The 25,997-nt window shown below is 40.9% G+C and overlaps 1 pseudogene; it reads left to right on the forward strand.

Annotated features, from left to right (window-relative positions):
* The first annotated feature begins 1,872 nt into the window (after nucleotides 1-1,872).
* LOC136139180 (calpastatin pseudogene) overlaps nucleotides 1,873-25,997 on the forward strand; it is a 38,152-nt pseudogene continuing 14,027 nt past the window's right edge.

A 25,997-nucleotide genomic window follows, 5' to 3' on the forward strand; every position in this document is an offset into this window, starting at 1 on the left:
TTTGTGTCCTGCTGCCCAGTACAACACAAGGAAGATGCTTATGAAGTCATGGAATGAGAGAGAGGGAGAGAGAAAGATAACTTAATAGGTGTTAACCTCAAAGTAGTGAACTTTTTTTGGAGCCACACAAACAAAAATGTGTTACTTTGTTCAGTATGAGATCAAGTCAGAGCAGTTGAACTCAGTTTAGAGGCACGTACAACTCCGATCCGACCCTATTACTTATTAAATGCAGCATCTTAAAGAACTACAAAAAGCCAGACCGTATATCTTCTAAGGACTCCGTCGTTTTAAATTTAGGTTTGCAGCTGAAGTCAGCCACACCTCCTGGGGCTGGTCTTAAAATAATTCGTTTCTCAAAAAGTCAGAGTATCCTGGCACTGAACAATAACATGAAAGAGCCCCAGCCTGGAGGAACTATTTGTTTTTGTAGCACCAGAATCAACCCTCTTTTAACGAACACAGAGCTTGCCATAGGTTCAGGGGTTTTATTCAGCTGTTTTCTGAATCTCTCAAAGCTCAGCTTCTGAAATTCTAGCGAGACCCCATCCACTGCCCTCCTCAGCCTGGACACCCCTTAGCCTTTCTGCTCGCCAGCCCCGACCTCAGACAGACAGGCAGGGACAGACAGAGGGGCCGTACTGACCAGGAGCCTCGCTGCCTCTCACTCGCTTTGTACCGCAGCAACAGAGGTGTCCTGGACCAGTGCCCACGCCCTGGAAACAACACACCAGTCTCAAAGGCACAGGCCCTGCCTGATAGGACTTGAATGCGGAGGTGATAACAGCAGCTGAGCCAGAGCAGGGCTGGGAGCCCCCCATCCCCTGTCTATGGAGGCATAGCAGACACATAAACACCCCCTCCACTGCCGCCGGAAGGAGGGGGTGAGGCGGAGAGACTGACGGGCGGGTGGCCGTGCATCGCTCCAGGTGAGCAGGCCCTGAACCTGCACGCCAGGTTGGCACCAGACCACCAGCTCTACACTCCTTCCTCTAGGGTGACCCCGAAATGCTGCTTTCCCAGCCAAGAAGCCTGGCGGGCCAGCCAGGCAGCTAGGAAACGGATGCCAAGGCTGTCACTGGCGGAGGGCTTGAAGAGGTGCAACCGAGACCTTCCGACTCCCACCTGTATCAGACACACCTGTATCCATCTGTCTGCCTGCTGCACCAGAGATTATAGAGAACAACAGAGCGGGGAGGGCGGGCTCCTCTCTGGCAGATTTCAGTACAGGAGATGGATGATGAGAAACGTGCAAGGATGATGAAATCGCCCCCTGCCACCCCAGTGCCCTGTGTGTCTGTGCTCTAGGCGCAAAGCCAAAGCAATATAAGAGGCGTGGCTTTCTGCATAACCTCCAGACCTCTCTGAATATTGAGGTCGTCTGATACATACAGGATCTCATGCTTCCTGAGCATTACAAAGGGAGGGGACAATTTCTGCCAACGTGCTATAGCTACTCTCCCTGGGACCAGCTAAATCTAAGTGTTTGCGATGACGTTTCCTCCGGCCACGGGCTGAGGGGAACAGGGAGCCGTGTGGATTCCTCAGTTTCTATCCCTGCAGCCTGGAATGGGATGCACCAGCCAGTGTGGACTCAACGGACACCTGAAATGCCATTCCTCAGAACTGAGTCTGCCACTCAAGCGGGGGCTTCCTAGAAGGCGGGGGTGGGGGGGGGTGGCCCTAACGCCACCTCAGGCCCCTCCATCCTGAAGCAGTTCGTCCTAGAGCCCTAGGTCTCCCCCCCTGCCGGAGGCCAACCGGGAATGCTGGAGGGCAAAGCCCTGTTGCAGGAAGCAGACCCCAGCTCAGCGGGAAGTATTTCTTTATTCGTTCCAGAGGTGGGCTGTGGAGCGGGTGTGGATTAGGGCCATGCTGCTCCGATCAGCCTTGAGCATCTTGTCAGACCGTGTGCCTGCAGAGTTGGACGGAGACCAAATGCGTCTGCAGGTAAAGCCGCGGCTGTCCGTGGGGTTCGCAACACGGCCGTCGGGATGAAGAGCTCTTCCAGCAGAAGCAGGAAGGTGCGCTGCCCATCTCCGGGGGCCCAAGGCAGCGCAGAGCTCCCTCTGACCTGCATCCACATCTGAGTGCTCTGAGGGCCCCTGGGGTTACTCCACTAATTCACAGAGGGCCATTAACCAGAGGTGACGCCTGACACCACTCCAGAAGCAAAACAAGAATTCAACTGCACCAAGCTCATTGAAGTATTCAGACACACACAAACGCAAAAGCAAATGAGACCCCAAACGCGGCGGTTTCTTAGGGCAATCAGACTAAAAGCAAGAGATTAGGTTCGAATTTAGACTCTGCTGATTAGATATGAGAATCCAGCAAGTTGCCAGATTAAATACAGGACGCCCTTGTAAACTTGAATTTCAAATAAATTTGAATAACTGTGTAAGTGGGCCCCATGCAGTGTTTGTTCCCTGCGGTATTTTTAGTTGCTAAATTTGGCAACCTTGGTGCTGCAGAAGTTGAGGTTATCGTTAGGAGGTAGATAACATGGGGTGATCTTTGTAAAAGGGTGGTGTGACATTGAATGAAACTTTGGGCAGGTCTTTCCTACGTGTTTGCCGCTCCTGGAAGCAGGGACTGTGTCTTACCAGATTGTAACCCACAGTCCCCAGTGCCCGGCGTATGGGCAACGGTACGTGAACAGTATGTCGAATTGGGTATAATGATTAAATGACACTTAGGGGGCACTTTTAATAGAGCAGCTGATGGAGATGGTGGCTGAAAAAAAGGTTGCAAAGAATATGCAGTAACTGCACCCTGAAGGAGCTGCCCCTTGGTGTTCTCAGGGAGTCCTGCTGGGTTGGAAAGGAGTCGGCCATGGCAGCAAAATGGAATCCGCAAGTTGTCAGGGCAGAGGTGTGCGGGGAAGTTCATGACAGAGAATTCGCGGTTAAGTGACAGTGTGGCAATATTCCTGATGTGACATTTTCCCCAGATTATAAAAATCATTTATGTGCATTGGAAAATTGAAGAAACAAAAAAAAAACTACAGAAAAATATTGATTAAATTTGTTCATAACCTCACACCCAGAGATAAACACAATTAACACTTAATTCTATACTCATAGTATTTCTGAACCTATATATATATACTTAGAAATTAAAATTCATATAATTTTTTTCTAGCTTTTTCAAAGTATTGCGAGCATTGCTTCATGTCCTTAAATATTCTTTGAGTATATAATTCTGATGTCTGCCTCTTATCAACTTTTGGATGGGTCAAAATGTGTTACACCAATCCCTAAACATTCAAAATTGAAGTTGTTTTTAGTTCCTTGGCATTATAAGTAAAGCTGTTATAATCATTCAGTCATGCAAACCAATATACACATCTCTGATTATTTTCTCAGGGCATTTTAGTGAAATTATGGGGTCATTGATTATACACATAAAAAGGTATTTTTTAATGTATTTATATTTATTCAGCACTGACTGTATACCCTGCACTATTGTAAGTACTTAAGATAGGCTAAATCATTTTATCCCTGTAGTACTAAAGGTGACGATGGTTGTTTTCCTCATGTTTCAGAAGAGGAAATTACACCACAGGAAAACTAATAACATGCCAAGTTTTCACACCTAGAAAGTGAAAGAGGAGGGATTGTCACAATCCAAACGGTCTCCAGTCCAACTGTCTGATTGCTCTTCGCTGCTGTTTCACCAGTTTTCCATTGGTAGCTTTTGAATTCTCATCTCACACGTTGGGAGACAGAGGGAAATATTATATCTTTATCTTTGGTACTGTGATAACCTATAGGTTGTTTCATTTGTACTTTTGATAACTATGTAGGTTGAATTTTTTCACATTTATTAACATTTTTCATAATAGAATTTTTTAATATTTATTAAAAAGTTGCTTTTTTCCTCATTAGTGAACTGGCAATGTTTATGTTAGGGTGATTGTCTTTTCCTCTTTGACATATGTAAGTGTGTATAAATACATATATGTGTGTGTGTGTATATATATATTTTTCTCTCTCCCCCTCCCTCCATAGAGGTATATACATGTATATATACATATATATATATATATATATATACACACACACACACACACATAATATATATATGTATATGGAGAGAGAGGGAGAGGGGATGTACATGTTAAGTATATTAACCCTTTGCTTATCGTAAATATTCTATTATTCCCTGTGTAGTGCCATGTAATTTTATAAAGGTTTGGATGTCTTTAATTCCTATATACCCAAACTATTTATTGTTCCTTACTTTAAATATTTTTAGTTAAGAATTGCTTCTGTCTTAAACATTCATATTTTCTTTTAGCTCTGTTATGATTTTATGTTTTATTCAAATATCCGATCTACTTGGAAAATTTATTAGTGTTATTTTGCTATTAGGGATATAACTGATCTTTAAAACTAATAACCAAGTTTTCTACTAACATTTACTAATTAATGCATCATTTCTCCAATTACTTGGAAGTGTACTTCTATCATATACTTTTTTGGGCTTTCTGTTCTGTTCCGTGGCTCTCTTTATCCTATGATATTACCACATTGTTCTGATGATTGTAATTTTATAAACAGTTTAGCAATGTCCCTGCATTGCTCCTCTTTTAAATAAAATTGCCTATCCTTGTTCCTTTATGGTTTTGAATAATCTTCAGAATCACTTTTTCAACTTACAAAATAACATCATGGTGAAGTCTACTGGAAATACCTTAAACTTACCTATTATTTGGGGAAAGACTTACATTTATAAAATAATACCTTTCCTTCTAGGAATAAAACTTATTTTACTTTTGTTTCTTTAATATATCTTGATAAAGTTTTGTAGTATTTTTTCTCATAGACCCTGAGTGTTTCTTTTTTAATTTATTCCTTGCTATTTTGTATATTTTGTATTCATTTGAATAAGTCTCTTTTTTAAAAAAAATGCTACTTGGCTTTTTGAAATGTTTAAAAGAGTCTTTGAGGCTTTGTGGTAGTGGTAGTTGGTGCTTCTTTATTTTGTTTTAGCCAACGTTCTGTGTAATTTATTCGTTTGAGTAGATTTTTAGTAGATGCTCTTGATTTTCCAAGGAGAACAATCATTCGTCATCTGGAAATGACAAGTTGGTCTTGTTGCCACTAATGATGTCTCTTTTTTCAGTCGTTTGTTTTATTGCTTTGGATAGAACTTCCAAAAACTACTGTGTAATTGTGGTGATGGTGGAGGGGAGAGGGATGGACTGGGAGTTTGGGGTTGGTAGATGCAAACTACTATATATAGAAGGGATAAACAGCAAGGTCCTACTGTATAGCACAGGGAACTATATTCAATATCCCGTGATAAACAATAATGGAAAAGAATGTCTGTATGTGTATAACTGAGTCACTTTGCTGTACAGCAATTGGCATGACATTGTAAATCAACTACACTTCAATTAAAAAAGAAAGAGAGATAATTGTGGTGATGGCAGATGTGTACCTGATTCCAGTGAAAACTCCTATGGTGTTTCATCATTGCATGTAATCTTCACTGGGTTAAAATATATCCTTTTTTCTTATGTCAAAAATTACGTTTTTTGATTTGCTGATATTGGTATTTGATTTTATCTAATACATTTTTTCTTACGGTGTTTAGAAGGTTTTCCCCTCCTCTGACCTGTTTATGTAATATATTTTAATAGTAGCTTTCCTAAAATTAACACATCCTTCCATTCTTAAGGAAAAAATTGCAACTTGGCTGCAGAACATTATTTTTTGAGGTCAGAATCACATTCCTAATACTTTCTCTCTGACTGTACAATGGGTACATAGTTTGTGTATCTCTTCTCTCGTGCTGTGGTTGTCAAGTTTTAGAACCAGAGTTAAGATAGCTTTACGAAACGAATTAGGAAGCTTTGGATCTTCTTCTGTCCTTTCAGTTTACAGAGTCCGAGAATTATTTGTTCTTAAAAGTTGGAAAAAATTGTTCATAAAAACATGTGAGTCAAGAGCCTTTTTTGGAGGTAAGCCTTTGACAACACTTCCAATTTCTTCCCTGGTTATTCTTTTTTATTTAAGATTTATTTATTTATTATTATTATTTTTGGCTGCATTGGGTCTTTGTTGCTGCACACAGGCTTTCTCTAGTTGCGGTGCACAGGCTTCTCATTGGGTGACCTCTCTTGATGCGGAGCGTGGGCTCTACGCGTGCGGGCTTCAGTAGTTGTGGCATGTGGGCTCAGTAGTTGTGGCGTGCAGTCTTAGTTGCTCCGCGGCATGTGGGATCTTCCAGGACCAGGGCTTGAACCCATGTGCCCGGCATTGCAGGCGGTTTCTTAACCACTACGCCACCAGGGAAGTCCTTCCCTGGTTATTCTTTCCTACTCAGGTGTCTGCTTCATCCTCAGTCCATTTCTGTCATCTCTATTTTCCTAGAAAATCGTCCATTTCATTGAGATTTTCAAACTGACGAGCATAAAGCAGTAAATAGTATTCTCTTACGATGCTTTTAAACTCTCTCTTGTCCACAGCATCATTGCCTTGTAACTAATTTTGTACATTTACATTTTCTCTCTCCTTTTTAAAATGAGATGTGTAGTTTGCCTCTATGATTGGCTCAGTCACAATACTAACAAGGTCCAAATATCAGACCTTTAAAATAAATTCTAAGTTTCTCCCTCTTTCCTAATGAATTTTTGCTTCTTTCCTCATAACTTTCTCCTCTCTGCTTCCCTAAAGCTTATTTTGCTATTCTTTTCACATATCTTAGTTGAATGTTTAATTATTTTGTACTCATCTTTTCTTGAATAGCAATGAACATATTTAAGACCGTGCAAATGCCCCTGAGTGTCACTCTGGCACCGTTCCGTGGTCCTTTATAAGCAGCCTTCCTATCAAAGTAAAATTGACCCTTGAACAACACAGGTTTGAACTGCATGGGTCCACTTGTACATGGATTTTTTTCAACAAATACTACAGTTCTACCTGATTCACGGTTGGTTGAATCTGAGGATGCAGAACCATAGATATGGATACAGAGGGCTGACTAGGAGACTTGAGTATCTGTGGATTTTGGTATCCACAGAGGGTCCTGGATCCAATCCCCCATAGATACTGAGGGATGATTGTAGTTCAGAGTTATAGTTTTTCCCCTCAGAAGTACAAAAGCTATTTACATAGTATTTTATCTTCATTTAATGAGGTTTTATTTAAACCGGCATTAGTCATTTATAGAGTAGGTTTCTTCTTTTTGTTTTTACCATAGTATGTTTAGATGATGCTATCGTAAGATTTCTGCCCTGAGGGATAGACATACTAAGGTTTTGTAAGGGTTTTGATTTTGTAAATAAATATGTGAATCAGTTTGTATTAATATGTCATGAGCATTTTAAAATAAAGTGGATTCCAGTTTTTTAGGGCTCAAATTCGGTATGTATCTATTATATTATTAGTTTTCATACTTAAAGTCATTATAATATTAATAATTTGTGACTTTCTGCAGCTATTAATGACCAAGAATGATATATTAAAGTATATTATTGTGTTTCTATTTCTTTCTCATTGTTTTTTTTGTGTGTGCGGTACGCGGGCCTCTCACTGTCGTGCCCTCTCCCGTTGCGGAGAACAGGCTCCGGACGCGCAGGCCCAGCGGCCATGGCTCACGGGCCCAGCCGCTCCGCGGCACGTGGGATCTTCCCGGACCGGGGCACGAACCCGCGTCCCCTGCATCGGCAGGCGGACTCTCAACCACTGTGCCACCAGGGAAGCCCTCTCATTGTATTTTTAACTGATATTCTTTGTATGCTTTGACGTGATGTTTTCAGCTGTGTGTATGAACTGTATTTCCATGGTGGAGTATACTTTTTGAAATATAATAGGACATAATACGATTCCTATTTTTCTGTGTAAACTATTGCATCTTTCATTTTACTTCAGTATAAATATTTGCATTCATCTTTGTCAGTTTGGGTAAATCTTTATCGGTTTTACTCTTAGCTGCTCTGAGTAATTTCAGTTAAGATGTGTTGCTAATTAAAGAAACAGACTAATAATACCTACTTCTTATAGCTGTTTTAAGGATTCAGTGAGATAATACAATTAAAATGACTAGCGTAGTGTTTGGCACATAGAAAGTGCTCATGGGACTTACCTGGTGGCTCAGTGGTTAAGAATCTGCCTGCCAGTGCAGGGGTCACGGGTTCGAGCCGTGGCCCGGGAAGATCCCACATGCCATGGAGCACCCAAGCCCGTGCGCCACAACTACTGAGCCTGCACTCTAGACCCCTCAAGCCACAACTACTGAGGCCCACGTGCCACAACTCCTGAAGCCCGCGCACCTAGAGCCCATGCTCTGCAACAAGAGAAGCCACCGAATGAGAAGCCCGCACACAGCAACGAAGACCCAACGCAGCCAAAAATAAATAACTAAATTTATTTTTTTAAAAAAGAAAATGCTCATGAAATACCAACTAATAATAGCATTAAACAGCATGCATTGAATTTTTAAAACAAGATGATAATTTAAGAATTGTAAGTAAAGAGGATGGCCTATTTGCTTTTATGGTCACATGGTTTATGTAGGCATTATTCTTGACATCTTGTTTCATACTTTCTTTTTTTTTTCTATGCCCTTTGCTCTTTCCTTGTTTGTTCACTTTACTTTCTCTCGAAAAATTGTATCAGGCCCTGTGATAAGCTGTATGGATGATATTGTGAGCAAAATGTACTTGGCCTGACCTCAAGCAGCTTATATTCCAGCAGGGAGACACAGATCAAATCATCCTTCAAACAATATGTGAAATGCCAACCACAGTCAGTGCTTTGATGTCTGTTATGAAAGTAAAATCCCAAGTGCCACCTTGGACTCATATAACCATTAGTGAAGCACTTTTCATACATTATGTCATATGAGAAGAATGATGGTGGTATAAGAGGTGTCTCTCAATAGGGTGTGATTAAATGGCAGGTGGTTATTAGTGCCTTCATAATAAACATCTCTTGTGTAAAATGTCACAGTCAACTCACTGGAATCTCTCGTAGCGGGAATACGGAGAAACGTTGCCTTCTGATGGGATTCAACATTTTCAGGGAGAAAAATCACCAGAACATCTCATTTCTTAGGTAGAATATCCAAGACCCCAGGCTGCGGTTCTACCACATTAGAGGGGGAAAAAACCCTACAAAGTCATTAGCTATTCAGTGACATGTGTTGTGTGTCTTTTGTGTGCTAAGTACGGGGCTAAGTGATATTGTTACAAGAAAAGTGAGACATGGCTCCTGCCTCAAGGAACTGCCAGGCATTTGAGAAGCATCATGGAGGTGAACATGAACAGCAGAGGACTCAGGTGGGCGATATCAGGTTGGGGGCAATTATAGCCCTCTTCAAATACTGAAATGCCAAAACACCATGGTATCTTTCTTCTAGTCTGAACTGTTGAAAGATGGAGTGAGTTTCCTCATGAAAAAATATGTTTTTCTTCACCAGTTCCATGGACTGGTCCTTCAACGTTTTTTAGCTCACCTGTGACATCAAGTGAAGATACCCTGTATGCATGACTTTTACAATTCTTAGCTATAGTAATTTTCAAAGATTCAGAAAGGTACTGAAAATAATTTAACAAGTAACCATGTACCCAATCCCCAATTTATTCAGTGTGAACATTTTTGCAAATCTACTTTAGATTTCATTAATGAAGAGATAAATTTTTATTTATTTTTTTAATGACGTATAGTTGATTTACAGTGTGTTAATTTCTGCTGTATAGCAAAGTGATTCAGTTATGCATATATATATATATATACATTCTTTTTCATATTCTTTTCCATTATGGTTTATTGAATATAGCTCCCTGTGCTATACAGTAGGACCTTATTGTTTATCCATCCTATATATAATAGTTTGCATCTGCTAACTCCAAACTCACAATCCATCCCTCCCTTACCCCTCCTCCCCCCTTGTAAAAACCACAAGTCTGTTTTTACATCTGTGTGTCCTGTTCTGTTTTGTAGATAAGTTCATTTGTGTCATATTTTCTATTCCACATATAAGCAATATCATATGGTATTTGCCTTTCTCTTTCTGACGTCATTTGTTATGATCATCTCTAGGTCCATACATGTCACTGCAAATGGAATTATTTTATTCTTTTTTATGGCTGAGTAATATTCCATTGTATGTACACCACATCTTCTTTATCCATTCATCTGCCGATGGACATATAGGTTGTTTCCATGTCTTGGCTATTGTGAATAGGGCTACTATGAACATAGGGGTACATGTATCTCTTTGAATTAGAGTTTTGTCTGGATATATGCCCAGGAGCGGGATTGCCGGATCATATGGCAACTCTACTTTTAGTTTTTTGAGGAACCTCCATACTGTTTTCCATAGTGGCTGTATGAAGAGGTAAAATTGTAAAGATACAGTTGAAGCTACCTTTGTCCCCGCTACCGATCCCATTCCCTTTTTTCAACCTCAGAGCCAGTACTGCAAACATCAACTGAAGTCGATGTCCATCTTTCCCATCCATGGTTTTCTATATTTACTGAATAGACACATCTGGGTTTTTCCTGAGACTTTTACCCTAAGTCACTTCCTTGCTCAGAACCCTTCATTGCTTCCCACTGCCTGTCCCAGTGGTTCTCAAATCACAATTTTCTGAATCCCTGTGGGAGTTTCAAAATTATATGAAGAGATTCCAGGGTTGTCCTTGAGGACTTTTCAATTTCCCAAGGTGTCTTGACCTTGGAACTGTTGACACTTGGGGCTGCACAGCTCCTGGTAGTGAGGACTGTCCTGTGCATTGTGGAACGTTTAGCAGCACCGCTGGCCTCCACTCGGTAGATGCCAGTAGCAGTCACCCTCTCCCCAGGTGTAAAAACCAAAACTGTTTCCAGACATTGCTGTATTAACCATATCTTTTACTTCCTGTAGTTCTGATGCTTTGTCATCTGGGGTCTTGCTTAACTCTAGAACGATTGCTCCTCGCAGGGTTAACCAATTCGTAGAAATAATAAACAACTCACTCACAAGTGTACTTTTCAATTACAACTCCACCAAACCAGAGCCCACATTCCAACTACCTCTTTTATGGAATTCCCACACTTCAGGCCACTATCCACCTGCTCTGAGCATTCCAGAACCAGGTACTAGACAACTAGGGACACCCCTTGCCCCAGAGCCTGCTGAAATGATTCATGCTAGCCAATTCTAAACCTGCTTACCCTGCCTCACCTGTTCCTTCCCATGGAAACCCCAATAAAGTCTCGTGTCCATGGTTCCCCCTTCTCCTTTTGGCCCATGATTGACCCTGGTGCTTCCCTGAGTGGCCCTCCCAGCATGGCATGCCCCCTCCTCTTGGGAACTGTGAGTAATAAGCTATCTTTTATTTTTTTTAAAAAAAATTATTTTATTTATTTATTTTGGGCTGCATTGGGTCTTCGTTGCTGCACGCAGGCTTTCTCTAGTTGTGGTGAGCGGGGGCTACTCTTCATTGCGGTGTGCGGGCTTCTCATTGCAGTGGCTTCTTTTGTTGTGGAGCACGGGCTCTAGGCGTGCGGGCTTCAGTAGTTGTGTCGCACGGGCTCTAGAGCTCAGGCTCAGTAGTTGTGACACAAGGGCTTAGTTGCTCCGCGGCCTGTGGGATCTTCCCAGACCAGGGCTCTAACCCGTGTCCCCTGCCCTGGCAGGTGGATTCTTAATCACTGTGCCACCAGGGAAGCCCCTAAACTATCTTTTCTATGGACGTTGTTTCCTGATCTGTTGGCCCTCTTGTACCTCAAATTTGCTATGAATATACTCAATTTTAAGCAATCCCCAAGTGTCTTCTGGTGCAAAATTGCCCCAGTGTGAGAATGACTGGATTAACTTGAAACCTGGGCATCTGTATTTTTAAAAAATTATCCAGGTGATGTGAGATCAGCAAGTTTGGGGAACCGCCAACCTGTAGAGTTTGTGCACAGAGCTTTGAGTCTGGCTCTCAAGGCTCCATACAGTCTGACCCCATCTAGCGTGAATTCCTTCTTTCCTGCATAAGACTTCACAGCTCTAGTCCTCTTGTCCTGTGACCTGACCCTTTGCACGGTCAGGGGGCACGCTGACCCCTCTTACTTCCAAACCTTTGTTCCAAATGCAGACCCCAGCTTTTCAAATGAGCCATCAGACTTCTAACCTCATATGTATTATTTTTAATAATAAATTTGTTTTTAATCAAAGGAATTAACTCACCACATCTTAATCTGGACACATCTGAAACTGCTAAAACACTACCCTCAGGCCATAATGCTTTACAAACCCTCATACATACATGAGGCAGTCATCGCAAATTTATACTCTCATAACACATGGCAAGGCACTTCTCACAGTTTAATTTCATATCCATGTCTGTGGTTATTTGATTCCTGTCTCTGGCATTAGACTGAAGCCTTCACGAGGTCACAGATCACGTCTGTTTTTGCATTACTTACCACGGTGTCTGGCAGTAAACATTCAGTAAATAAACAAAAGAATTGATTAATTAGCCAATTAATTAATCACTACTTTGTCTTCTCAACGTGATTTCACGCTCCTGCCGATTATTTCTTTGTTTCCATATTTCCTTCCAACCTTATGAATATAGTTATGTTTAAACAGTACATATTGAAACAATAAATGATAACTGTTATCTAAACCACATTAGTGTTGTCAGCTGTGCTTTACAGAGACTGAACTACAGATGCCAGCACTCATTTGTTTTATCTTTTAAATGGGCAGACTCCCTTCGAACAACAATGACAAAAAAAACCCCAACAATTGCATTTGAAAAGAAATATGATGTTATTTATGGCAATTATGTCGTGGCTTATCTAGAAAGGACAGGTTTAATTAAAACTGAGCATTGGTTCCTAAACCCAAAAACTATCCTCGCATTTGACAAATGTCTGTGTTGCCAAGGCACTTCCAAAAATTGAAAGGAATTAGTAGAAAGTGTTCTCTGCTGTATTTATTTCTGTTTCCTACACGGAGATGCCCTTCAGCCTGGGGGGAAAAACACAACATGTCTCCCCAGCTCCCTGTTTTTCCACCTCAGCATCTGCATTTCTTATTTAGAGGGGAAAAAAAAAAAAACCCTCTCAAATGCTAGGATTTCTTTCGTTCTGAGTGACGAATCTGCACATGCTCAGAAAATACTGACTTGCCAGTTCACTGTGAGAATTCTCACCCGCAACTCCCACCCCACCCGTGGGAACAGGTGGCACCTCTGGGCTCCTTGTAGACCTGGCACCGCTCAGAGGGGCTTCTGAGGACCCAGGGCAGGTGCCGTCAACAGGTTGATTCCCCAAAGCCTTCTTAATGTTCTGTCCATCTCCATGGCTGTAACGCAATTAAGATGTACTTGTTTCCCAAATTCTGAATGTAATTTATATCTAAAGGGCCTGAACACCTAAAATTAAACGCTGACTTATGAAGGTAGCCTACAGGCATTATAGGATGAGTCAGACCTCCTCTCGCAGAGAGTACATGTGAGGTATCCTCACAGCCCTTGAGACTCAAGGGAATATTTTGACCATAGTTTGTATAATAACTGAAAAAGGCTCTGAAAAACAAAATAAAACCTCTTTGATCTTTCTTAGATGGGCAAACCTTCGAACTTCCTTGAGAAAATAAATCTGCACTTGAAAATTTATATCCCAAGGTTGGAAAACAAAACCACACTCGCTGGTTTCTCTAAACAGAAAAGACTTGTTGGAAATGGCTCCAGGGGTGATGGCTGTGACTAGAGCCATGAGGAAAGCTGGTAGCTTCTTCACCAGATGATCAGGGTCAGCTCCGGCCCGCCCAGGGGTCCCTGCGCTTTCTTGCTCTCCACAGACCCTTCCATCTCCACCTCTACCCCCAGCATCTCTTCCTCTTCTCACCCCCTGACGTCATCCCATTTCAGTCTCTTTGCCCTGTTTCTCCCTCCCTCTGCCTCCCCTCTGCCTCCCCCCTCCTCTTCTCTGAGCCCTGTGATAAGCCTTTTCCCTCTTTTCCTCCTTCTTACCTTAGAGCTGTTTGCATCCCTGTTTAAGGTTTCAATCTGCCTTAGATCCCTACAAAATGAGATGCACTAAAAATAGATGCACAGGGGCACCTCAGAGCCAAAGTAGAGGAATCCAGGAATTCATTCTCGGTCGTGGTTTCAAGCCTTCTTCACTGCTAATCACGGCGTCTTAGACACCTGAGGACGAACGTACCACATACCACGTCGCGGGACCTGACCTGACATCTGAGCGTGAGACTTCCCAGGCTCCAGGAATCGAGATGCAAGCACCCCATCAGCCCACTAGTCTCTGATGAGCCCCTCATGCACTGCAGTGGGAATGGGCTTCTCCCATGAACATAGAGGGCACACGGCTCACCCACAAAGAGCTGGGTGACTAGCCAGGCAGAAATGACAGCCCAGGCACCAGGTTTGGTTGAAGAACCAATGAGTTAGATGGGGGAAGAGCAGAAAGGGCAAGAAGGAGGGGTTCAAGGCCAGGCCAGTGCAACCAAGAGAAGGCGGGTCACACATCCAGACTCTCCACCGATGAATGGAGTCCCTGTCCATCCCAGGCTCTCGCATCCCCACGGCAGCCTCTGCATGGCCCCCAGGACCCTGCATTGGTAACCCGGTCTGGTCTTCTCTGCTGCATGATAGTGAGCTGGACAGGCAGGTGGCTGTGGTCCCGCGTTTCGTCTTCATCTCCTTAGGACATGGCCCAGGTCCTTGAAGCCCATGGGTGTTTTGAAGAGGATGAGGTCTCAGTATCTTCTATCAGTATCTCCCCCTGTCTGGTCACCCACTGGAGAGATGGGGCCTCTCTGTCTCGTTAAGGCAGTTGGTACCTATGACACAGGGACATGTTGAGAATTTTAGAAGTCTTCCAGATGGTAAATTCTGTAGATTTCAGATATCACGACTCTAGGTCATATGTAGAATTTATAGAGGATGGCTCCATCTTCCCTTTGCTTGCCCCTATCTTCCTTTGTGTGTTTCCATTCCCAAATTTATGGGTCAGGGGCAAGACAGATATGCTGGAATGTCTGCATGTGGGAGAATGTTTGGACACTGGGAGCATCCCCAAGTCCCATTCCATGATAGAGAGGGGCAGGGGGAGCTGGGGCGGAAACGTATACAACATAGACACGTTATCTTTATGGAAAGCCAGTGGTGCGTATGGCAGGTAGAGAGGTACCAATCACCGTCTACTGAAATGAAATACACACCAATCTCCACCCAAAATAAAAACACACACAAAATTTGTAATCTTTCTTGGTGAGAGGGAGAAAATGAGCTCTTAACAGAGACCCACTCCAGAGGTGAAGGGAAAGTGCCTCATGTCCTCTTTAATGTCCTCCTCATTCACTTTTTAAGCAAATGCTTGAGTCAGAAAGAAAAAAAAATACCTGCTCCCATGTAGAGATAAGTCATAATCAGAAAAGAGCCAAGGCATGGATATAACTAGAGAGAAGGAAGAAATGTGCCAAACAAAATTTTGCCAGATGGAGAGAATATACATCAGAAGAATGACTTAGCAAACAACAGTACAAACAAACATTTATCCACAGAGTCAAAGAATTTTTAATGGCATCTGTGAAACTCAGATCTCAAAGAAGAGATACAAGGATCAAGGAGGACGTGATAAAGCAACAGAAAGAAATAATGTGAGCTGAAAGAGCGCCAGGGAAAATGTGGAAGAGAAGAAAAATCCTTTCAAAACCTTTTTGAAAAGTCGGTTCAAAAACCCAGAATCTTCAGAAATCAAAATAAATATTGCTGAGAGAGATGCGAAGGACAGTCTTAGAAAAAAAAGAAACGAACAAAATATGTGAACAGAAGTGAAGAGTGACAGAGAAAATGAGGCACAGTGGATAAACATGCACGTGATTGGTGAACCGTCAGAAGGAAACTAAACAAACGAAGTAGATCTAAAATATTCAGATATACAAAAGAGGGACATTCTATAAAACAAAGGTAATTATGTGTCTTAGGATTGGAAGGGTACACTGTGTCCCAGGAAGAACTAGTGCAGAATGATCAACGGAAACATATCTTTTAAATTTGTCGTGCTTTGTTAATTACAGCGAGTTTCCTACACCATCCAGCTCATCCTCTGTATGGCTCTCCAGCCCTCCCCGAAAATAAAGAAGACACACATTTTAAAAAAGCTACCTCTAGGGGTGAAAAAAAATCTACCTGGGTCCAAAACTCTCTACAGCAACATATGTCTACAATTCCTCAGATATAAGAAGGGAGGCCAAATGTTTTCTGCCAAGACAGACGTGTTCAAATACTCAAGAATGAAATAAACATAGACTCCGTAAACCCTTCCAGAAAAAAAAAGCGTGAACTGAATTGAGATTTCTAAGAGATTTCATTAAATCAACTTAAAAACTTTGAAAATTACTGCCACAGGAAAAAATATATATAAATTTTTATTAATGCTGAAAAAACAGCATAATAAAATGGTCTACTTGGAGAGCAATGTTTTTCTGAAAAACTCATTGTAAGGTGAATTCATCTGTTGCTATTATTGTTGTTATTACTATTATTACTATCTACCTCTTCTAACTAGAAGATAGCTTCATGAAGGCAGGGACTCTATTTTGTTCACTGCTATATCCCTAGCACCTGAAATTATACTTGGTACATAGTAAGTGCTCAGTAAATACAGACAGCCCTGCTATCCATGGGTTCTGCATCTGGGTGTTCAACCAAATGTAAATCAAAAATATTCAGAAGGGCTTCCCTGGTGGCGCAGTGGTTAAGAATCCGCTTGCCAATGCAGGGGACACAGGTTTGATCCCTGGTCCCGGAAGATCCCACATGCTGCGGAGCAACTAAGCCTGTGCGCCACAACTACTGAGCCTGCGCTCTAGAGCTCGCAAGCCACTACTGCTGAAGCCTGCGTGCCTAGAGCCCGTGCTCCACAACAAGAGAAGCCACCGCAGTGAGAAGCCTGCGTACTGCAACAAAGAGTAGCCGCCGTTTGCTGCAGCTAGAGAAAACACACGTGCAGCAACGAAGACCCAACACAGCCAAAAATAAATTAAATGAACATTTCACAGACGTAGGGAATGGACTTGTGGACACGGGGAGGGGGAAGGGTAAGCTGGGACGAAGTGAGAGAGTGGCATGGATATATATACACTACCAAATGTAAAACAGATAGCTAGTAGGAAGCAGCCACCTAGCACAGGGAGATCAGCTCGGTGCTTTGTGACCAGCTAGAGGGGTGGGATAGGGAGGGTGGGAGAGAGACGCAAGAGGGAGGGGATACGGGGATATATGTATAGCTGATTCACTTTGTTATAAAGCAGAAACTAACACACCATTGTAAAGCAATTATACTCCAATAAAAGATGTTAAAAAATTTTTTTTTTCAAAAAACATTTTCTGAAAGTTCCAGAGAGTAAACTCGAATTTGCTGTGCCAGACAACTACTTACATAGCATTTACATTGTATTTACAACTATCTACGTACCATTTACATTATATTAGGTATTAGAACTAATCTAGAGATGATTGAAAATACGTGGGAGGATGTGCATAGGTTATATACAAATACTACACCGTTTTATATAAGGGACTTGAGCATCCATGGATGATGGTATCCATGGGCGTCCTGGAGCCAATCCCCTGCAGATACCAAGAGACGACGACTATTTTTTAAAGAAACATACAAATGAAGACAGAATACAAAGTGAAATTACAGAAATGAAGCCAAACACTGATAACATATTGATAAAAGTGGATGAAATAAATGCATTTATTAAAGGGAAAAAAATCTCAGATTGAGCCAGATACATAAACCAAGAAAATCTAGTGGTTAAAAAAATACAGGCTCTGAAGTAAAAATGCAACTTTGATTTCCAAAACGAGATCTGTCCATTGTTCACCATTCATAAATTATCCTCATCTTACAAGGTGCATTTCCCCTCTTCTCCTAGGACTGTTTTGAGTCTGTAAGCAGATAATCCATGTAAACCATGACTTTGAAGAGTGCCTAGTGTACGGTGCCCAGTCTGTAACTATCTGCCCCAGAAGTAAAAATGGAAGTGGCCTTGGCTGTAGCAGGGTGAGAGTAGTAATAACCCAAAACCAATGACTCAGAAGGACCACGACGAGAAGGAGTAGTGTCATGACAGCGTGAAAGACGGGGCCTGATGTGGTCTGCAGAGTGAGAAAAATATATATATATATTTTTTTGCGGTACACGGCCCTCTCACTGTTGTGGCCTCTCCGGTTGCGGAGCACAGGCTCTGGACGCGCAGGCTCAGCGGCCATGGCTCACGGGCCCAGCCGCTCTGCGGCATGTGGGATCCTCCCGGACCGGGGCACGAACCCGTGTCCCCTGCATCGGCAGGCGGACTCTCAACCACTGCGCCACCAGGGAAGCCCAAGAAAAATATTCTTGAAGGAAGTGACACTTGAGCTGAGACCTGAAAGATATATAGGAGCTAGTCAGGTAAAGAGCAAAACAGTGGAGAAGACAGAAAAAAAAGTTGTGTGTCTGGTGGGGCACGTGGCAGGGGCACCAGCTCACGTGAGCAGAACTTAAAATAGAGAAATGCCAAATAACGCAACCTCAGAAAAAAGTACCATTGGCCTAAGCACTTTAGTTAACAGACGCTGTAACAAAGGGAATTTTTGTGATTCATGCATTCAATTTACTTCACAAATACTTATTTAAGTTCTCACGTACAAGTTCTATGTCAGAGGCAATAAATAGAGCCAAGAGATGCAGAGCCCTTGGCCTCTGGAAGCTGACAGTAGAGGGGGATGTTTTGAAAAATTAATCTTAAGTACCCTAGGTTTTACCATGAAAAATGGCAGAGTGCTATAGGAGCCCTTATTTAATTAGGGTCAAGGCAGTTGTGAAGATATTGAAGCAAAGCACGTTGCACGCAAGGATCCACAATAAATCCAGTATGTGTGAAACAGAAGCAGAAAGAAAGCAACAGAGAGCAAGAGTGAGAGTAAGAACGTAAGAAGAGAAAAAAGCTGAGAGGCCGACAGGGCATGGTCATCCATGGTAAGGATGCTGTGATTTCCTGAGTCCATAGAAAATCATGGAAAGGGCAGTGATGAATGCATTTTGTGTATTTTAAAAGATCCCTCTGCTTACTGTGTGGGAAATGGTTGGGCGCAACCAGAAATGAAAGCTGAGATCAAGCGTATTTGTCAGGATGGGCTTAGCTGCTAAACAGTAACAAACAAGCCCGAATCTCAGTGGCTTAACAAATAAAAATGCTTTTCTCACTCAGGCCGCACATCTTGCAAGGATTGCCTGGGGATTCTGTTGCACGTCATCCTCACTCGGATGCAGACCGAGAGAGTTTCCGCCGGGGAGGGTGGTTACTTGCCATGGCGGGGAGAAGGAGGCAGGGCAGATCACTCACCAGCTCTTCACACGGCAGAGGCTACCATGTCATTCCTGCTGACATGTAACAGCCCAAAGGACATGCCTGAGTCCAAGGGTCTGAGAGGTACAATCCCATTGTTTGCCAGGGTGAAGTAGAACCAGAGAGTTGTAAACATCTTACAGACCACCACACCAATTCAGATGCAACAGTATTCTAGGTAACAGGTGACAGAGGAGCAGTTAAGTTTTTTTCTTTTAATTTTTATTGGAGTATAGTTGATTTACAGCATTGTGTTAGTTTTAGGTGTACAACAAAGTGATTCAGTTATACATATACATATATTCATTCTTTTTTCAGATTCTTATATAGGTTATCACAGAATATTGAGTGGAGTTCCCTGTGCTATACAGTAGGTCCTTGTTGGTTATCTATTTTAAATATAGTAGTGTGTGTATGTTCATCCCAAGCTCCTGATTTATCCCAGCCCTCCACATTTCCCCTTTGGTAACCATAAGTTTGTTTTTGATATCTGTAAGTCTGTTCTGTTTTGTAAATAAGTTCATTTGTATCATTTTTAAATTAGATTCCACATATCAGTGATATCATATGATATTTGTCTTTCTCTGTCTGACTTACTTCACGTGGTATGATAATCTCTAAGTCCATCCATGTTGCTGCCAACGGCATTATTTCGTTCTTTTTTATGGCTGAGTAATATTCCATTGTATATATGTACCACATCTTCTTTATCCATTCATCTGTCAGTGGGCATTTATAATTAGAATTATTAAAATTTATCAGTTAGTTGGAAGTGGGTGTTGAGGGAGGTGGAAACGTCAGGGGGCAGTCCAATCCCCTGTGATGGAAAGGGCAACTGGGTAGATGGTGGTGACATATCCCATGTTATGGGACATAGAAGATGTAGATGGGAGTGGGGGGAAACATCCAGAGGTGCCTTTGGCATCTAGATGGTACCCAAAGCCAGTGGAACAGACGAGATCCACAGAGTAGGGGAGCAGTTCATCCTACTTTAAGGCAGTTCATCCTACTTTGGGATTTTATGTTTTAGCACTAGAAGTCCCATGTCATGGAAACCTCCTCAGGCCTGGACAAACTGTGACAGTTGGTTACCCTATGAGAGAGAGTGTGTGAATAAAAGGAACACTAAGATTCTTGAGGAGGACAGTGTGAGCTGGACAGATGGAGGAAGAAGGGCTGTCAAATGATCCTGAGAAAATTAGCCATGAAGGCAGAAGCCAAGTTAGGGGAGTGTGAGTCCCGAAACCGCAAGGGAAGGGAGTGTTTCAGGAAGGAGCAAGTGAGTGGTCAACGGTGGGAGATGTGCCAGGGAGTCTAGTGGGACACGGTTGGAAAGCGCCCACTGCTGCAAGATTGGAAAAGAGCTGATGTTGGGGTCTGTGGTGTTCATGCCTCCAAGCAGAGAAGCCTACAAGAGGGGAGGTCTGACACATCAGCAAGTGGTCTGGGCTTGTCCCTGCCATGCTGACCAGATGGGCCAGATAACAGCTTCTCACACAGCCGACAAGAAATGGGGCTGATCAAGTTTCTTGACCTACGGTTCCCTCCACACCTCCTCTGGCTCCTGAGCTGCAGAATTCAAAAAGAATCCATTGAACCCACAAGAGGAATTAAAAAAAAAAATCCTCCCTAATTATACAGCTTTAAGATACAGATGAAACTCAAAGACAGAAAGAAAATAGCCAATTTGGAGTGTCTGCAGGATTCCTTAACGTAAAGTTGAACTATAAAGAAAAATTAAAAAATTTTTAATAAACATCTGATTTTTTCTCAGTAACTTTCAAGAAAATTCTGATAATGTAAAAAAAGGTGAAGAATAAAGAGGCTAGAATTTCAACAAGTTTAAAATTTTATTATAAGCTCTATTAATTGGTATAGGCTAGCTACTGAAACATGCAAGAAAAAAAAAGCCTCCAAAATTTAAGTGATTTAACCTGATAGAATTTTGTTGTTTGATCCTGAAACTGTATAATGTAGATATTTGTCAGATGGCCTTCCATGCAGTGACTCAAGGACCCAGGCCTTTTCCTAGTGGCTATCAGAATAGGAGTTTTTCGTTCTCCCCCCAAATAATTGAAATATAATACCAATGAAATCTGACAACATTTTGGGAACTTGACAAGGTAATTCTGATGTTCATTTCAAAGAAATACAATTTTGAAAATATTTGAAAAATAACGTTAATGACTGGGGACTTTACCTCCAGAAATCAAAATCAAGCTGCAATGATTTTTTTCACTTTTATTTTTTTCACTTTTTATTTACATTAATTTGCAAAGATAGTACAGCGAGGTCCTGTGGACCTTATACCCAATTTTTTCCCAATGCTAAAACCAGGAATTTGACATCGTGCAATGTGAGTGGATGTAGTTCTGTGTCATCTTATCCCATGTGTAGATTTGTGTAACCACCACAAAACCATCAAGACCCAGAACTTTTTCATCATCACAAAGATCTTCCTTGTGTTCCCCTCACCTCCCTACCCTCTCCCCCATATCTAATTCCTGGCAACCACTAACCTGTTTCCATCTGTATAATTTGTCATTTTGAGAATGTTATAGAAGTTGAATGATACATTATGTGACCTTTTGAGATTGGCTTTTTTCACTCTGCATAGTGCCCTTGAAATCCATCCAAGTTGTTGCCTGTTACAAGAGTTCATTGCTTTTTATTGCTGAGTAGTATTCCATGGTATGGATGTGTCAGAGCTTGTTTAACCATTTACCTATGGAAGGAAATTTGGATGTTTCCAGTTTTGGGTAGTTACAAATATTGTTATAGTCCTATATGTCCCTGAGGCTGTGTTCTTTTTTTAAAAGTCGCTCTTCTCTCTGTTGTTCAGACTGGATAATTTCTATTATTCTATCTTCAAAGTCTCCGATTCTTTCTTCTTCTAATTCTGATGTCCCGCTCATCTTAGTTTGGTTATTGTACATTTTAGTTCTAAAATTTCCATTGGATTCTCCTTTATATCTGATATTTCTTCGCTGAAGTATTCTATTGTTCGTTGGAAATTTCTGTGTTCTTAGTATGATGAGTGATGTTTTAATGGAAACCAGGACATTTTGGATATCATGCTGGAATACTGGATCTTATTTAAATTCTTCTCTGACACCACTCTGGTGAGTGATGGGGGCGGCACCTCACTTCTGCCAGGTGGGTGAGCTTGGAAGGTCTGGCTTCTCTACTCAGCCTCCATTGACACCTGGGGGCCATAGGAGGGACTTCTGGTTACTGCTGGGTGGGAATGGGAGGTAAGGTTCTTATGAGACCTTCCCTGACGCTATCCCAGCAAAAAGGGGTAGAGCACCTCATTACTGCTCCCCATATGTCCTCCACTGACATCTCATCATGGTTTTGATTTGCATTTCTGTTTGGGTTTTTTTCTTTTTCTTTTTGTCTGCACTTGTTGGTGTTTCTTGGTTACTGTTTTTTTTTCATTTCCAAGTCTGGGATATATAAGAAAACAAGAAAAACCCAGAGGACTCAGCACTATGTCTTTCCTTGGATCTTGAGGTCCCTAGCCAGTCTACCTTCTCTCCACCTTTGAGAGTCTTCTTATGATTCTCTTGTATAAAATCTCCAGGACTTATAGTTGTACTTAGGAGGAATGGGAAAATGTATGTCTACTCTATCTTCCTGGAAGTGGATGTCCAGGCTTTAATAGTTTACAAATGAAAAATGTGAAAGTGTTCAATGTTGCAGCAGAAATGGACAGAACAGTCAAATAGAGAAAAACCGCATTTGGAAATCAGTAAGAATTCTTCAACAGATGTTGAAGAAATACCCAGCTAACCAAAAAAAGCAGAATTAGATCTCTGCACTTATAATACTCCAAAATGAATTCCAGATAGATTAATTGTACAATTAATTAATTGTAAAAGCAAAACCATATATAGGAGAGAATATAAGCACATTATATAATCAGGATAGGAATAAATTTGTAACATTTACACACAAATGATGGCTATCTTTAAAATATAAATAATTCTTATAAATCATTAAGAGAAATATGAGTACTATAAGTAAATAATCGGAGAAAGGCCCAAAGAGATTATTTGCATAAAGGGTATAAGTAGCTAACCAATATGAAAAAATGCTTCCCTTCTCAAGCAATGGGGAAATAAAAATTAAACAAATTAATTATTCTGGGTTTTGGTTTGAATTGGTTCCTTTTTGGCCTGTTAAGTAGACGTTTTTTAAAAAATATATTTTTTAATTGATTTTCATATTGGTAACTTTCCCTGAATCAAAGAAGGACTTGGAATTAAAGCAAACTCTTCAAATCCCTAAATACATTTCAAAAATATTTTTTAAATTGAAGTATAGTTGATCCCCAATGTTGTGTTAGTTTCGGGTGTACAGCCTAGTGATTCAGTATTTTTGCAGATTATACTCCATTATAGTCTGTTATAAGATAATGGGTATAATTCCCTGTGATACAGTATTTCCTTGTTGCTTATCTATTTTATAATTTAGTAGTATGTATCTGTTAATCCCATGACCCTAATTTGTCCCTCCCCCCACTTCCCTCTCACCTTTGGTAACCAAAAGTTTATTTTCTATATGTGTGGGTCTGCTTCTGTTTTGCATATACATTCATTTGTATTATTTTTTAGAGTCCATATGTAAGTGATATCATACAGTATTTGTCTTTCTCTAACTTATTTCACTACGTATAATATTCTCTAGGTCCATCCACATTGCTGCAAATGGCAGTATTTCATTATTTTTTATTGCCGAGTAATATAATATTCCATTGCATATATATATATGACATCTTTTTAATCCAATTGTCTGTCGTTAGGCAGATGGTTTGCTTTCATGTCTTGGCTGTTGTAAATAATGCTGCTGTGAACATTGGGGTACATGTATCCTTTCGAATTCATTTTTTCTGGCTATATACACAGGAGTGGAATTGCTAGAACATACAGTAGCTCTGTTTTTAGTTTTTTAAGTAACCACCATCCTTTTCCGTAGTTTTTCCATAGTTTTCCATAGTGGCTGCACCAATTTTTATTCCCACCAGATATCCCATGCTCTTGGGTTGGAATAATATTAAAATGACCATACTACCCAAAGCAATCTACAAATTTAATGCAATCCCTATCAAAATACCAATGACATTTTCACAGAACTAGAACAAATAATCTTAAAATTTATATGGAACCACAGATGACCCCAAATTGCCAAAAGAATCCTGAGACAAGAGAACAAAACTGGAGGTATACCCTCCCAGACTTCAGACTGTACTACAAAGCTACAGTAATCAAAACGGCATGGTATGAGCACAAAAAGAGACACATAGATCAATGAAACAGAATAGAGAGCCCAGAAATAAACCCACACACCTGTGGGTGGCAAAGGAGGCAAGAGTATACAATGGAGAAAAGACAATCTCTTCAATAAATGGTGCTGGGAAAACTGGACAGCTACATGGAAAACAATGAGATTAGAACATTCCATCTCACCATATACAAAAATAAACTTAAAATGGATTAAAGACCTAAATGTAAGATCTGAAACCATAAAACTCTTAAAAGATAACACAGGCAGAACACTCTTTGACATAAATCGTAGCAATATTTTCTTGGATCAGTTGCCTAAGCCAAAAGAAATAAAAGCAGAAATAAACAAATGGGACCTAATTAAACTTAAAAGGTTTTGCACAGCAAAAGGAAACCATCAACAAAGTGAAAAGACAACCTGCTGAATGGGAGAAAATATTTGCCAGTGATATGACCAACAAGGGGTTAATATCCAAAATATACAAACAGCTCATACAACTCAATATCAAAAAACAACCCAATCAAAATATGGGCAGAAGACTTGAATAGACATTTTTCCAAAGAAGACATACAGATGGCCAAGAGGCATATGAAAAGATGCTCAACATCACTAATTATTAGAGAAATGCAAATCAAAACACCCATGAGGTAACACCTCACACTGGTCAGAATGGCCATTGTCAAAAAGTCTACAAATAACAGATGTTAGAGAGGATGTGGAGAAAAGGGAGACCTCGTAATTAGCCCTTTAAATAAAATGAAAGTGACAAAACTTTAGAGGAGTGCTCTGAGCTGTGTACCAACTTATAAACACAGTCATGGCAGGAACCACCTTAATATACTTTTTGGCAGAAATACTGCCAATAAGTATCAAAAGTAATAAAGATCATCATTCCTTCTGACCAAATGATTCCACTTTGGGGAACTGATCCTAAGGAAAAGGAGATTAACATAAAGGTTAATGGACAAGGTTGCTTATAATGTAAGTATTAATAATGGTAAAAAGTAGCAAATAACTAAAGAGTCCAACGATGAAGAATTGGTTAAAGAAATATTGGCATATTCATAGAATAGAATACAACAGGGCTGTTATAAACCATGTTATATAAGAGTATTTAATGCCATGGGAAAATGCTCATAATTCATCATGAAATAAAAAACAAAAAGCCAATTACAAAGCAGTGTAGACGGTAATGCTATTTTAATAGGTTAAAAATGTTCAGAGAAATGGCATATTGAGAAAACACTTATTAAAATATCAGCACTTGCAAATTAGCTGCTGCAACTATGATTAAGTTTTATTCACCAGCTCTCTCTATATTTTCCTATTTTCAAAATATATTTTTAAAACCA

The sequence above is a fragment of the Phocoena phocoena genome, chromosome 19, assembly GCF_963924675.1.
Source record: "Phocoena phocoena chromosome 19, mPhoPho1.1, whole genome shotgun sequence".
NCBI classification, from domain to species: Eukaryota; Metazoa; Chordata; class Mammalia; order Artiodactyla; family Phocoenidae; genus Phocoena; species Phocoena phocoena.